Below are 13,340 nucleotides of genomic sequence, written 5' to 3'. Positions count from 1 at the left end.
CACAGAATGGCTGAACGTATAGTGTTCTCTTGCATGGGGGTTGTTTCCCTGGCAGCTGATTGGCTGGAGTAGCGGGAGCGATTATCTAAGGTCCAGCAATGTGCCTGATTAACTAAGTCCGAGCGTAGGCCCGGCTATCTGCACACGTTTAAACTATTTACTGAAGAAGATCTGACCAATATATCACCGACTTGTAACGTGAACACACTGTGGGGCATGACTCGGCTCGCAGATAGAGCGCTCCTCTACCCTCACTCACTACTACACAGAAGGACCACGCGTTGTGAATCTTGCATCGTTTTACACACCGCAAAATATTGTTTGCAAAGTCATCAAATAATCACCATTTCAGCTTTGATCGCTTTAACTGTGTTAAAGAAGATGCACGCGTGATTTGTATTATCTTATCATTCAGGACGGTTCGACATTTCAATGTCAAATGTCGGAGCAACCTCGTGCACGCGAATCGACGTCACAGTACCCCACGTGGTTCCGAGCTGTGAGTCACGTGTTGCCCGTCCGAAGCGAACCACGACCAAGCGGTGACCCCCCCCCCATTCGATTCTCTAAAACATCGAATTTTAGTTTTTTTTTTAAGTAAAGCTTGTTTCAAAAAGAAATTAATATTAAAAGCAATAGACAAATGTTAGGGTTCAATTAATTGGGGGTGAAAAGGTATCCGGAACCGCTCTGTACAAGTTGTGTTTGATATTTGCTGCAGACGTGCAATACCGAAACACTCATCAGCTAGAGGGCGCGATCATCCGCGCGATTTACACCGAACACAACCACACGCGTTCCGTACGATAATAGCGGTGGTGCCGCAAGTTACTTTTTAATGGGAATATAAACACACCCGCACAAACGTACACAAATACACAGCGAGCCACGCACACTTTTAAACGATGTTTTTATACTGTGAGTTGGCCTGTTGTGGACGAGTGAGTCAGTCAGTCTGGGAAAAAAAACTGGCAGGGCATCTTGGCGTTTGTAGAGTTTGTACGCTGGCCAATTCTACGTTTTAAAAAAGAAAGGAAATTATTTTAACATATGTGGGTGTAGGTATTGGTTACTTAAATCAAGTTAAACATTTCTAACTTGATTTGGCCCATGGAATCCCCTCCCACCCACCACCGTGCAGTTCGGTGAGCAACAAAAGCACATTACTTAGACTGGGACCTTTCTTGATACTCGCAAAAAGCTATCCCATGACAAAGCTGGTCACCCCGAGTTACACATTCTCTGATGCATGCAATGTCGTTGTGCCGTTCGCCTTTTGGCCTTCTCTGGTCTGACACTGGTGAGACTCGACCACGAAGAAGGTTGTCTCTGGTGTAGGCCAAACAGTTTCAAAGACAATATTATCAGAGCATGTTTGTTCGCATGTTCACCACAAGAACGTGTGGTTGATGCAGACTTGATTCCTTGCAAAGGGTATCTATTTGGCGTTTGAACATCTTAACACTTGTTTCATTGCCAGAAACGGTAAACACTATTCTTATTTTTCATATTCTTTAGACTCACAGCATTGCAACGTACGGGTGGTAAGGAGGCTGGACAGCTCCCTTAGAACAAGTTATGGTTTAGAGGGACAGCGATTCTCAATGATTAAATCAGAGACCACATATTTGACCACGATGGATGAGGTTGTAGGCTTCAGCGGTGACATCAGCTACTGTCTGAAACCTGTGGTTTAGCAATGCTGGGTTGTTTTTTGTGCAACATTCCTGGGCTGCGTCTGAATTGAGACCACAGTTATGTAACTGTGTGGAGAGTTTTCCTCCCCACCACCCCCAGGGGATATTATTGTTTGTCAATTCCTCAGGAGCCGCAGCTTAATTACAACAATCACGGCTATTGTTCAGTTCCTCCCTTGGAGGGATGCCTTAATTAGATGACTGTTAACTTCGAAGGGCAAAGTATACGGGAGGGAAAGAGTTGCATTGCACGCTGGACGGTAGTTGTCAACGTTGAGCTCACGTTTGTTGAATGATGGATTGGTGGCCCGCGCATAGTTTGTCAATTACAGCCTCTACGCTCATCCTCTCTGCGTCCCCCATTAAAAAGGAATGTACAACACTTTAAATTGTTCCTTTCACTTGCCTTGTTCACGACCGAATGGTGACGACCATTTGACTTAGACTCAAGTGTTCTCGCGTTATAGCTTGCTTGTAAAATCCGTAAAAATGTTATTCGTATGTTTATCTATCATGTATTAACACATTGTAAGAAATACATTATGGTGAATTTTGTATATTATTTATTTGAATACTATTCACAAAATTAGTAGCATTTAAATGTTGATATCATTCGACTTATTTTAATAACAATAAAATAATAGATCGTACGTACTGTATTGATGTAAACACCTAGAATTTGTTGAGCATGTGGTTACCCATTAAACTTAAAAATATTGGCGTATAACCATTTGTAATTCTGAGTTAATGTGTGCTACGACCGATGTGCAAAGCTCATTTCACTTGTTGGTGCTTCAGGACTTGTTTGTATACTCGTGTGAAGCGTAATATCAAGTCATGAATGACGACGACGACGATGATGAAAATAATTTGGTAGCTGCGTGTAACAAAATCTGAGAAGCCGTGCAATGCACCGCATGCGTGCAAATCGGAGGAAAGCGGCTCTCTCTGCCTTAGCCGGCGTGACGCACAGAATCGCGGCAGGTGTTCGGTGTGGCCGTGACCTCGCGTCGTGACGAGTGCAACGTACACAGAAACGGACAAACATTCGCTGAGAATTAGTGCCGACCATTTGGGTCTGGCATGCGGTGGGAACCGCGCTTCGGCAGGCCGGGGGGTGGGTGGGTGGGTGGGTGGTGGGGGTGAGATAGTCGGAACTCCTCCGGGGACCTCATAGTTCTGCACAGGGCCCACTTGAGAGACGGGTCACCTTGAGCGAGTCTCAGAGAAGTGTGGGACTTCGCTGCTCATGGGCTGGTGGCACGCGGGGGGACAAATCTGTCTCCACTCCGAGCGTCCACCGCTCTCTCTCATTTGCTCGACTCCGCAATTGTTGGCATATTTGTAACTTGAGCCCTTTGTTGGGACTTAAGGAGTGGGTTGTACCCGAAGAGTCGCGCGCACGTGCACGCGTCTCTCCGTGTTGTCGTTGTTGTTGTTAACGCCACGTGTTCACGAGGCGGCGATAGAGAGTCGTTGCATGGGCATTTGTTTCCACATATGAATGAAATATATTATCGGCCTATTGGCTTTCCAGTGCAATAGTATTCAATCTTGATTTTCAGCTTTCGTGACTGCAGGAATCCATACTCTTTGATTCTATCGGTAAAGTCACGTAGGTATAAAATAAAATAGATCACGACGTTTCGGGCGCAACACAAGCGTCCGTCATCAGGTGGGAAAGCTTGGTCTGCTAAAAGGTTTGAAATGGGTGTAGCCCAAGGGTCATAAAGAAGTGGCTGTGGCTAGTGATGTTAATGCAATAGTAATCGGCAACGGTTGTTGCCGAAAGCAAAACCACCGACTGGTTTGACCCTTCTGAGTCTAACCGGCAGATTCAGGCTTGTAAAAAAATTGCTGCCGAATTGTTGGATGTTATTGACAGGAGCGCTCTGTAGAATGTATGGGATCCCATTCAACGCAAAAGCAAAACAACGCATAGTTTGTGTATAATATTGGAATTGCTGGAACCAGGAAGTATTTAACAGTCTTTGGAAAGTGCGCCATGAAACAATGAAAAAAGTATTAAGTTGCAAAAACGATTTCAAAGAATATCATCATCAGCCAAAATCAATCCACTGCTGGTAGGAGACATCCCCAGGCCATCACGAGCACACACGGTCGCGCCAATTCCGTAATCCGTTCGTGCACGAGCTCATCGCATCGCTCCGTCTCCGCGAAGGTCGTTCTCTTGGGCGCTCTCCTTCATTTGGCGATTCCGTCACCAGCCTTGTTCGTCAGCCATCGTGCTTCCTCACTCAATTTGCTTGACACGTCTCCAATGTGCTCTTGCGTCCTGGTCCGCTTGCTCCTCTTTCCTTCCCTCAGTACAATTCCATGCCTCCATAATGTAGGGGTTTTGTTTGGGTTAGATCGCGTATTTCACCCTAAAAAAAACTATATTACGGATGATATCGGTCGCGAAAGCTTACGTGTTAAAATTTTATGCCTATGTGTGCACTTTTCAGCTTCCATTACCTTTCTAAGTTACATTTTTTATACTCCATATACCATTGCTGGCATTTGTGCAAAACTTAAAGCGTTCCTATTCCTGCACAATGATTTGCTGTTTTTCATTTTCAGCGACATTCAAATTTATATAAATATACCACCCTGCTCTCCCCCCCCCCTCTTTATATTGATGTGGATTATCACAGGAGCATAAACATCTACGCCATTGCCTTCACTTACTGGACTGTCAACTATTGTACGACCAGATGATATTCGCCGCAATGCAGCAGCAGCAACACTTCACGAACTGCACCGATCAGCTGTCGACCCAAACCTGCCAATAAACGATGATCTCAACAACATGGCACATGATCTCAACAACATGGCACGTGGTCTCAACAACATGGCACATGGCACATGTTGTTGAGATCACGTGGCACAGACTCTGCGTGACGCGACTTTGGGCATCGAAACGGTGCGAACCAATTCGTGGGATTTAATCGAATGTGCCCCTTTAAATACCGGCGCAGCGACCCCATCACCACACTACATTGCCCGGCTTCCATCTTCCACGAAAAACACGGACAGCTCTGAACTGGAATCAACGCACAAGTGGAGAATAATTTAGATTATCTCCTTTTTGCGACTGTGGCTATGAACACCAAACCATGGACTGCATCTAACTGCACATTACCCCAAGTAAATATATGCAAGGCGGTTGATCTGCAATTCCCCAACTCTCAGACAAAGCAATTGTATGGCTAAATCACTTGGAACTGAATCTCCAATCGTTGCTCTTTCATCGGCCACACGAAATTAATATCATAATTTTTGTATCATTTGTCTGCATCATTGCATGTCCATTGTGTATCCAGCTGCACTTGTGTACAACATCCAGAACAGCAGTGTTTACAGCCTCTCAGAGTGTTCAGCAAAGTAATCACCAATAATAACATAATAAAAATAAAACATAATAAAATAATATTATTTTATTATATAATATTAAAATATTATTTTATTATGTTTTATTTTATTTATTTTATTATTTCCATTCTACGTGACTTTACCGAAAGAACCAAGAAGATGAATCCCTGCAGTCACGAAAGCTTTAAATCGAAATTTAATCACCAATAGTTCGGGTTCGATGAAGTGAAATACATTGTGATTAAAACCATGATCAATAAAATATAAAGTAGCTTACATGGGAGCCAAATAAATGCAACGTACATCCATTTGCGCGTGTAAGAGTCAACGTTTTACTCACGTTACATTTATGGTAATGGCGCAAGCAGAAAACCTAGAAATGTGACGAAATAAAGACAAAATACAAACGAGACGGTAAAAAAACAAGACGAAAAAGAACAGATCCTTGAATCAAAACACGGTCTTGAATCATGACAATGTGTCGAATCGCCAGGGCAAGTGAGGGGCGCAGTGGAGGCGGTCGGTGTGTGGTAAATGCTGACAGCTTCAGCATCCACCATCAAAACCATCGCTGCAGAAATATAATTCCACCCACGAATCGAAGGATAACAGCTCCGGTCTCGATAATCCACCTCTATCCTCTCTGATCCTGGTCCTGTTACACAAGGCTGGGGAGCCTGGCACCCCCCTCTGCTCTGAGACCACTCATCAATACCCTCCCCTTGGGCTCTCTTTGTAGACACTCTTTGCACTCCGGCATCCTAACCACCAGTGGGGTCACGTAGTCCCTGCTCTCTGGTAAACAGGCTACGTCTCCCCGGCACACGCTGGCTGGTTGGGTTGCCCCACAACAGCTGTACCCGCTGGAACAGCTGTAGTGTTCAGCTAGACAGTCCACGACGGGTCCAGGGCTACACATGATACTCTTGCAACACGGGTCTGTTGTTGGTACACGCTTATTGTGACTCTCAGTGCACCGCGTGATCCTCGCACATTCAGCAGTTATCCCCGTCGTTATAATAAAGGGTAAGCTAAAAGGAAACTGTTTTTTTTAAATATATGTTTTATCAGGTAAGGCCCACTGAGCTATTCAGCTCTTTTTCAGAAGTGTCCTGGCCACAAATGATAGCTCAACGAAGTAGCTTATCGTGTGGAAATGTACAGCAGCCAAAAACTAAATGCATGTTTCTAAATGTGGAGGGAAAAATCAGAGGACCCGGAGACAAATCCACGCGACCACCGGGACAGAGAGAGAGATGTCCAAACTCCAAATATACAGCAGGCGTCAGTTTCGGGATTGAACCCACGACCTCCTGTAGACCAGGCGAGGTATTTAACATCTCGCCACCGTGGCGCCCTGATCCAGGTGTTTGTCTTTCAGTCTCTCGGTATAATTCTCAGCACGCACCTCTCCTTGCTCCTTTGCGTGCTTGTCAGCTTGTCCACATGCATTGTAGCAGATTCTAGAAAAGACAATTGAGTTCAAAATATTACCATGTCTGGTTTTGTAGACTATGAGAAAGCACTTGATTCTGTTAAAAATATGGAGCCATCTAAGCGCTCACAAACGTTGACCCGAATAGAAATATACCGATATTATCAGAATAATTTATAAACCTGGAACAGCTACACTGAGACTGCAAAAAGAAAATAACAACATTGAATCAGAAGTCGGGAACAAAGAGACAGACTCACTGAGTTATTCACAGTGACACTTGAATATTTTCTGAAACGTATGTTGTCGAAATGAAGGTGTAAAAATAATTGGTAAAAGTACCGACTAACTCAGATTCATTGATGATATTGTCATTGTAAACCCAATGATAAATGCAGTTACATGATCTTTTTTCAGAATGCAGAAAGCTGTAGAGTTGGGATAATGATAAACACGAGCAAAATTAACGTCACATACAACTGAGAACACGTTCATTGAGAACAAAACCAAATTTTGGAGGGACACAACTGGAAAACACTACAATTAATATATCTAGTGCAGTTATTAAGTTGGTGGGGCTCAACATTCTGAAAATAAAGAAGAGTCCTTTGTAGAAAAAATATTCTTGGTTCTTTCAGTAAAGTCACATAGAAAATAAAATACAATTAAAATATAAATTAAAAATGAAAGCAATAAAACCACGACGTTTCGATCGCAACACAAGCGGTCTTCATCAGGCGGAGAGAAGATGAAGACTGCTTGTGTTGCGATCGAAACGTCGTGGTTTTTTGCTTTAATTTTGATTTAAAAAATTATTGAAATTGTATTTTAAATTTTCTATCTACGTGACTTTACCGAAAGAACCAAGAATATGAATTCCTGCAGTCACGAAAGTTTTAAGTAAAAAAAAATACATTTGAAAATGAGAAACAATATTTCAATGTGCCTAAAGAACAAAGCTTTCCATCACTGCATATTACCTGCCATGACATATGGATCAGAAACATGGACTCTTGACATGAACATAAAACACAACATGAATATACATATCATGAACGTTAACATTTAAAAAAATGGTTTTGTTTCACCAGCCAATCTCTTAGAGTAGCAACAATTTAGTACAAATCTTATATAACGCACTATACTGGATAGGTAACGAATAATCCCACTCACAAGCCCCTGCTCAACTCCCGAGCCCGCCGTGTAAGTAGACGTTGCAGCAACAGCACTACCACGGGCGATATCCCAAATCGAATTAAGATACATTTGCCATCTTGCTAATGCCGGCACACTTATCATTCTTGGCTGTCTTGTTTGGCTTAGCCGGCCAGACTTTGTTTTCACCCTGCGCACATTACGGTGCTTTTAATTTCAGAGCCATTCCACCCCCACCACTCGAAGGCCAAAGCCCGTCTAGCCCCCCCACCCCCCCCCCCACACTCCCACCTCTAAGGGACGTCGTTCCCCATCCGCAAACCCAAACGAAGAACCGCCGGCAAATCACGTGAACATCTGGCGTTGAACACAAAGGGGGTTTTCACACGCTCTCCCCAGGTCTGCATGTAGGGTTATTTCAAAACGGGGTAAGATGAATCCGTGCGCTCTACCCCCCCGTCCCCTCCTTTGACAACCCATCTTCCCAAACCAATGCAAACCGCAGGCAGTGCACTAAATAAAGTAGCCCCCACTGCTCGTGCTCTAACCGCAAACGCGTCACTTGCCATGTGTTATGTTTTATGTGTGGACACTTGTGCTAGCGTGCGTCCCGTGCGTTGGCACGTGTGTGTGTGCGTGTGCACGTGTGTGCACGTTTGTGTGTGCACGTGTGTGTGTGTGCGTGCGCATTGGTGTGTGGGAAGCGGCAGCGTGGCGGTCGGCACGCTGCGCTCAAACCCGACCACCCGAGTACGATTCCCGCTCACGATTAACACCAGTGACGAGTATATAAAACAGTGCTGGGCCTCCCCTAGGTTGTCTCAGCCTTAAAAAAAATTAGTACCTGGTTCGGTGTGAAAATATCAGCACTGGGGTGACAAATACGACCGGGGCCGTGCTCGCTAAGAGTACTTGCCCCATCACTCTGTTAAGGATATACGGGGGATCTTTGCATTGATGTGCTGCATGCGTTTTTGAGTACGTGCCGCGCCGTATGAGTGCGCGTGTGTGTGTGCGCGCGTGTGTGTGTGTGCGCGCGCGTGTGTGTACGCGTGTGTGTGTGTGCGCGTGTGTGTGTGTGCGCGCGTGTGTGTGTGCGCGCGTGTGTGTGTGCGCGCGTGTGTGTGTGTGCGCGCGTGTGTGTGTGTGCGCGTGTGTGTACGCGTGTGTGTGTGTGCGCGCGTGTGTGTGTGCGCGCGTGTGTGTGTGCGCGCGCGTGTGTGTGCGCGTGTGTGTGCGCGCGTGTGTGTGCGTGCGCGTGTGTGTGCGCGCGTGTGTGTGTGTGTGCGCGCGCGCGCGTGCGTGCGCGTGCGAGAGCGTGTGAGTGCGTGCATGTGTGTGTGTACATGTGTGTGTGTGTGCGCGCGCGCGTGTGGGGAGCGTTGGTGTAGCGGTTAGCGCTACGCTGCGCTACGAAACCGGAGGCCCGAGTTCGATTCCCGCTTACGGCCATCACCAGTAACGATTATCTAAACCGGTCCTGGGTCTCCCCTAGGTCGACTCAGCCTCAAATGAGTACCTGGCGCGATGCGTAAATATCGCCACTAGGGAGACAAAGGCGGCCGGTCGTGGTGCTGGCCACCCACCGCCTCGTGTGCCGTGCCGGCCTTCATAGGTGCTGCTCGCTAACAGCACTTGCCCCAACAGTCTGTTAAGGCTACACGGGGGATCTTTGTCTTGTCTTGCACGATTGGGAAAGGGCTGCAGAGAGGACGCAGCTGTCTCGGTGCCGCAAACAGCAGCAGATGCGGCCGTCAATCGTCAAATATATTTCTTTTTGAAATATTCAGAAAGCCAGTGCCTGCGAGAGAACGTCAGACAGCCCACGCGTGCCTGCCACCAAAGTGCTATACGCCAATAATATACATTTGTTTGTAGATGCTTGAATGCGTAAGGAAAGTTCATTTAAAGTCCCCCGTGTGTAAACTGTTTTGACAATTTCCCACGACCCCCTGTTGTACTGCCGTGAGATGAAGAAGACTCATAGATGGACGACAGGTCACGTTTACAGAATAAGAGGGACTACAATTAAAGTTTTACGAGGATATCTTTGAAGATTTTTTTTTCTCTCTCCAAAATGTGGTGCACATCGTGCACCTCCATGTATTGCACAATCTAATTGAAAGTTGGGACTTGTTTAGCTTCAGACAGCATTCACATATCACTATCAGTCATCACAAGGCCACGAATTACACAAATGCATTAATAATGTATTTAGTATTTACTATATGACGTGTGTGTGCAGCATGATCACACCATTCACGGGTATTTCAAAACGTTGTGTTGTTAACTGCGATGGGATAAAGTTCAGGATAAGTAACATTTGTTTTATTGAGTATTGTAACAATTTTTTTTGAAACAATAATTTAGCTCTGATCCGCACATTAATACAAGTAGTCAATCTATTACTGTTTTTATTTCGTATAATTATACATTACATCCCTTGTTAAATAAATATTTATCACTCTTTGCACATGAAAGCTAAAGTATTTTTATGCAAACCATCGGCCGCACGGTCTTCTGGAAGTGCATAATTTCAGCAGCATTGATTCAAATGCAAGAAAACCTTCGACAAAGTTCTGACATTCATTATCTCATCGTTAGAGACAGCCTTGCTTGAATTAATTCTGCAGAATTCACAGATGTTATAGGCAAGGACCCTCTCCTTTGAACGAGAGAGATTATTTCACTATCTTAGCACGGGGATGTTTCGCCAAAGTTACGGTCGTCCATAAGTCCAGTGTGGACATTTATATGATAGTATCACTTTTAGTGACAAAGTGTGAGTGGTACCATGTTATTTACTTCATCAGTAAAAGTGGATTGTGTGATACATTTTCAAATGAGTGAACTATCTCTTGAATTAATTATGTTGCCCATTAAATACATCTGTAGCACTAAAGTTTTGTCAATTCAGGCGGTACCAGTTTTTGCTCTGGTCCCGAAACCCGACTTCGTAACAGCATTTGCAAATATAGCTCCAAATGTGACCATAACACCAGCATGTAATAGCTGGTTGCCACAAATATTGCCATTGGAGCTTCTATATTACAACCGCACAATTTAACAGATGGCATGCCTTATTTGATCATTTTTCCACAGCACAGAGCAAAGTGACTGTGGTTGAATTTGACCCTCTGAACTCTGAACGCAAATCCAAATGGATTAACTGGTGGGCCACATCGTTGACTTTACACGTCGTACGTACATTATGTTTAAGACGACACGGCATTACACCGCAGTCCAAAAATTAAGCCACTATAATATTATCAATGTCGGAGTGGTGGCACAGCGGTTGGCAACGCTGCAGGGAGTTTTTGATTCCGTGGCAAACATCTTTGGCGAGTAATATCGGAATCAACCCTGGACTGGCCCTTCACCGACTCACGATCGCCTGCGTGGTGAAGTATGCATAGACAATTCTAGATTTGAAGCTTTCGTGACTGCAAGGATTCATATTCTTAGGTTTTTTTCGGTAAAGTCACGTAGGTAAAAAATTAAAATTAATAAAAGTAAAATAAAATAAAAATCACGACGTTTCGGAGGCAACACAAGCTTCCGTCTTCAGGTAATCTCTCATTTACTTGATACAGCTGTCGTGACTGTGACGGTTCCACCTGAAGACAGAAGCTTGTGTTGCCTCCGAAACGTCGTGATTTTTATTTTATTTTACTTTTATTAATTTAAATTTTTTACCTACGTGACTTTACCGAAAAAACCTAAGAATATGCATAAACAACCCCAGTCATTGACATAACATAGCGTGGCCTTCATCCAGCAGTGGATTGACAAAGGGATGTAAACTTGCACTGTCATGAATAACACAACTGTTACTCAAAATAATGGTTCTATTTTATATGCTGTATATTAGTAGTGGTTTGTTTATAAAAGTGCACACTTATTTCTCAACAAATTAAAACCAGCGCTCTCCCAAAAGCACAGTAATTTTCTCGGGCACACCACAACTTCACACTAACTCTTTAGAAGTTTATCATCTGAAGCTGCCTAAATATAAACTATTTGGCTTTTGAAGTGAAACAAAAAAAAAACCTACTGTTCTGTATATATGGACAGTTTAAATGAAAGGGCCATTTTTTTGTTCTGATCACTTTGAAAAGGACATCAGAAGTGGCTCACTGTTTTCATGGTCAAGTAAACAATGCCCCCTTTGATGTTACAGCTCAGCAGGCACATTAGAGAAGTACCCAAGCGTGTGCCAAGCATGCCAGTCCAGGCTTAGCCGGGGATTTCTCGAGCTCTATAGGGTGATCGGTGACACGGCACATACCGTATACCTTTATACACAGAGTAGATGCAATCATCGCAGCAATATCTTCTTGGTTCTTTCGGTAAAGTCACGCAGAAGGGAAATAATAAAATAATACAAATAAAGCATTATAAAATTTTATTATGTTTTATAATCATCATATTATGTTTCATTTTCATTATTTTATTATTTCCCTTCTACGTGACTTTACCGAAAGAACCAAGAAGATGAATCCCTGCAGTCACGAAAGCTTTAAATAAAAATCGTAGCAATAGTTTCATGAGAGACAAACTCCTGAAAAGTGCTGAACTGAAAACCACAACCAACCTTTTTTTATATCCATAATAGGGCTTTTTGGGTTAGATCACGTTAATATATAAATGTGTCGTTAAACCCGCCACCACCCGACATAGCCAATTAATAGGTTTTGTCACGTAAAAAACATGTCAATTTGTTACTAGTACAGCACACCGGTGTGTTGGAGAGTAAACTCACAACATTTACAATTCGAGGACGACGTTTCGCCAGTAATTACAACTCACATCATCAGACGACAGGCAGAGTTGTGGAGAAATCCTCCTCTTTCGGACTTAAATTTTGATAAACTCACAATGGTTCAGTGAAGACTTGGATTGAGTCATATATACAAGGTCAGATTGAAATCTATAAATATATACTTGTTTAAAATAATAATCATCATCAGACATGGTCTGTACGCTGCTGGATGAATTCATTCCCATGTCATTGCTATCCCTCATAGTCTTGTAATGTCACGATACATCTGACTCCTGCACATTAGGTGATCTCATCCTTACATCCCCCCAGTGATCATGCTTTTGGGCGCATTTTCATATTTTGCTGCCATTACCAGTCTCGTTCTTCAACCGTCACACCCCTTCCAGCGATGGAAAAACGAAACAATTTTTTTAATTCTGCCAGATAAGGTCCCAACTGAGCTATGTGGCTCTTTTTCAGAAGCGCGCTGGCCACAAATGATAGCGCAACGAAGTGGCTTATCGTGTGGAAATCTATCGCCGCCAAATACTCTAAGCGTATGCTTCTAAATGCGGAGGGAAAAACCGGAGGACTCGGGAAAAAAAGCCACGTGACCACGAGGAGAGAGACACGCAAACTCCAAATATACAGCAGCAGGCGTTACAGTCACGATCGAGCCCACGGCTCCTGCATGCCAGGCAAGCGAGCCTATTTACCTTATTTGGCAATCAATATGTCTCTGATCATTGTTTTTTTACCCTTTTATCTGGCAACAAAACTGACACCTTTTTTTACAAGGAGTCATGTTTGAATTGACCACAATACCTGCGGTCGGAATGCAAACAAAAAACACAACTCTGATAATGTATGCAACTGATAATGTATATAAAAAAGTGTCAGTTTTGTTGCCAGATAA

Source organism: Lampetra fluviatilis, chromosome 12 (genome assembly GCF_964198595.1).
Source record: "Lampetra fluviatilis chromosome 12, kcLamFluv1.1, whole genome shotgun sequence".
NCBI classification, from domain to species: Eukaryota; Metazoa; Chordata; class Hyperoartia; order Petromyzontiformes; family Petromyzontidae; genus Lampetra; species Lampetra fluviatilis.
The sequence above is the reverse complement of the archived record's forward strand: the minus strand, read 5'-3'. Positions refer to the sequence as shown.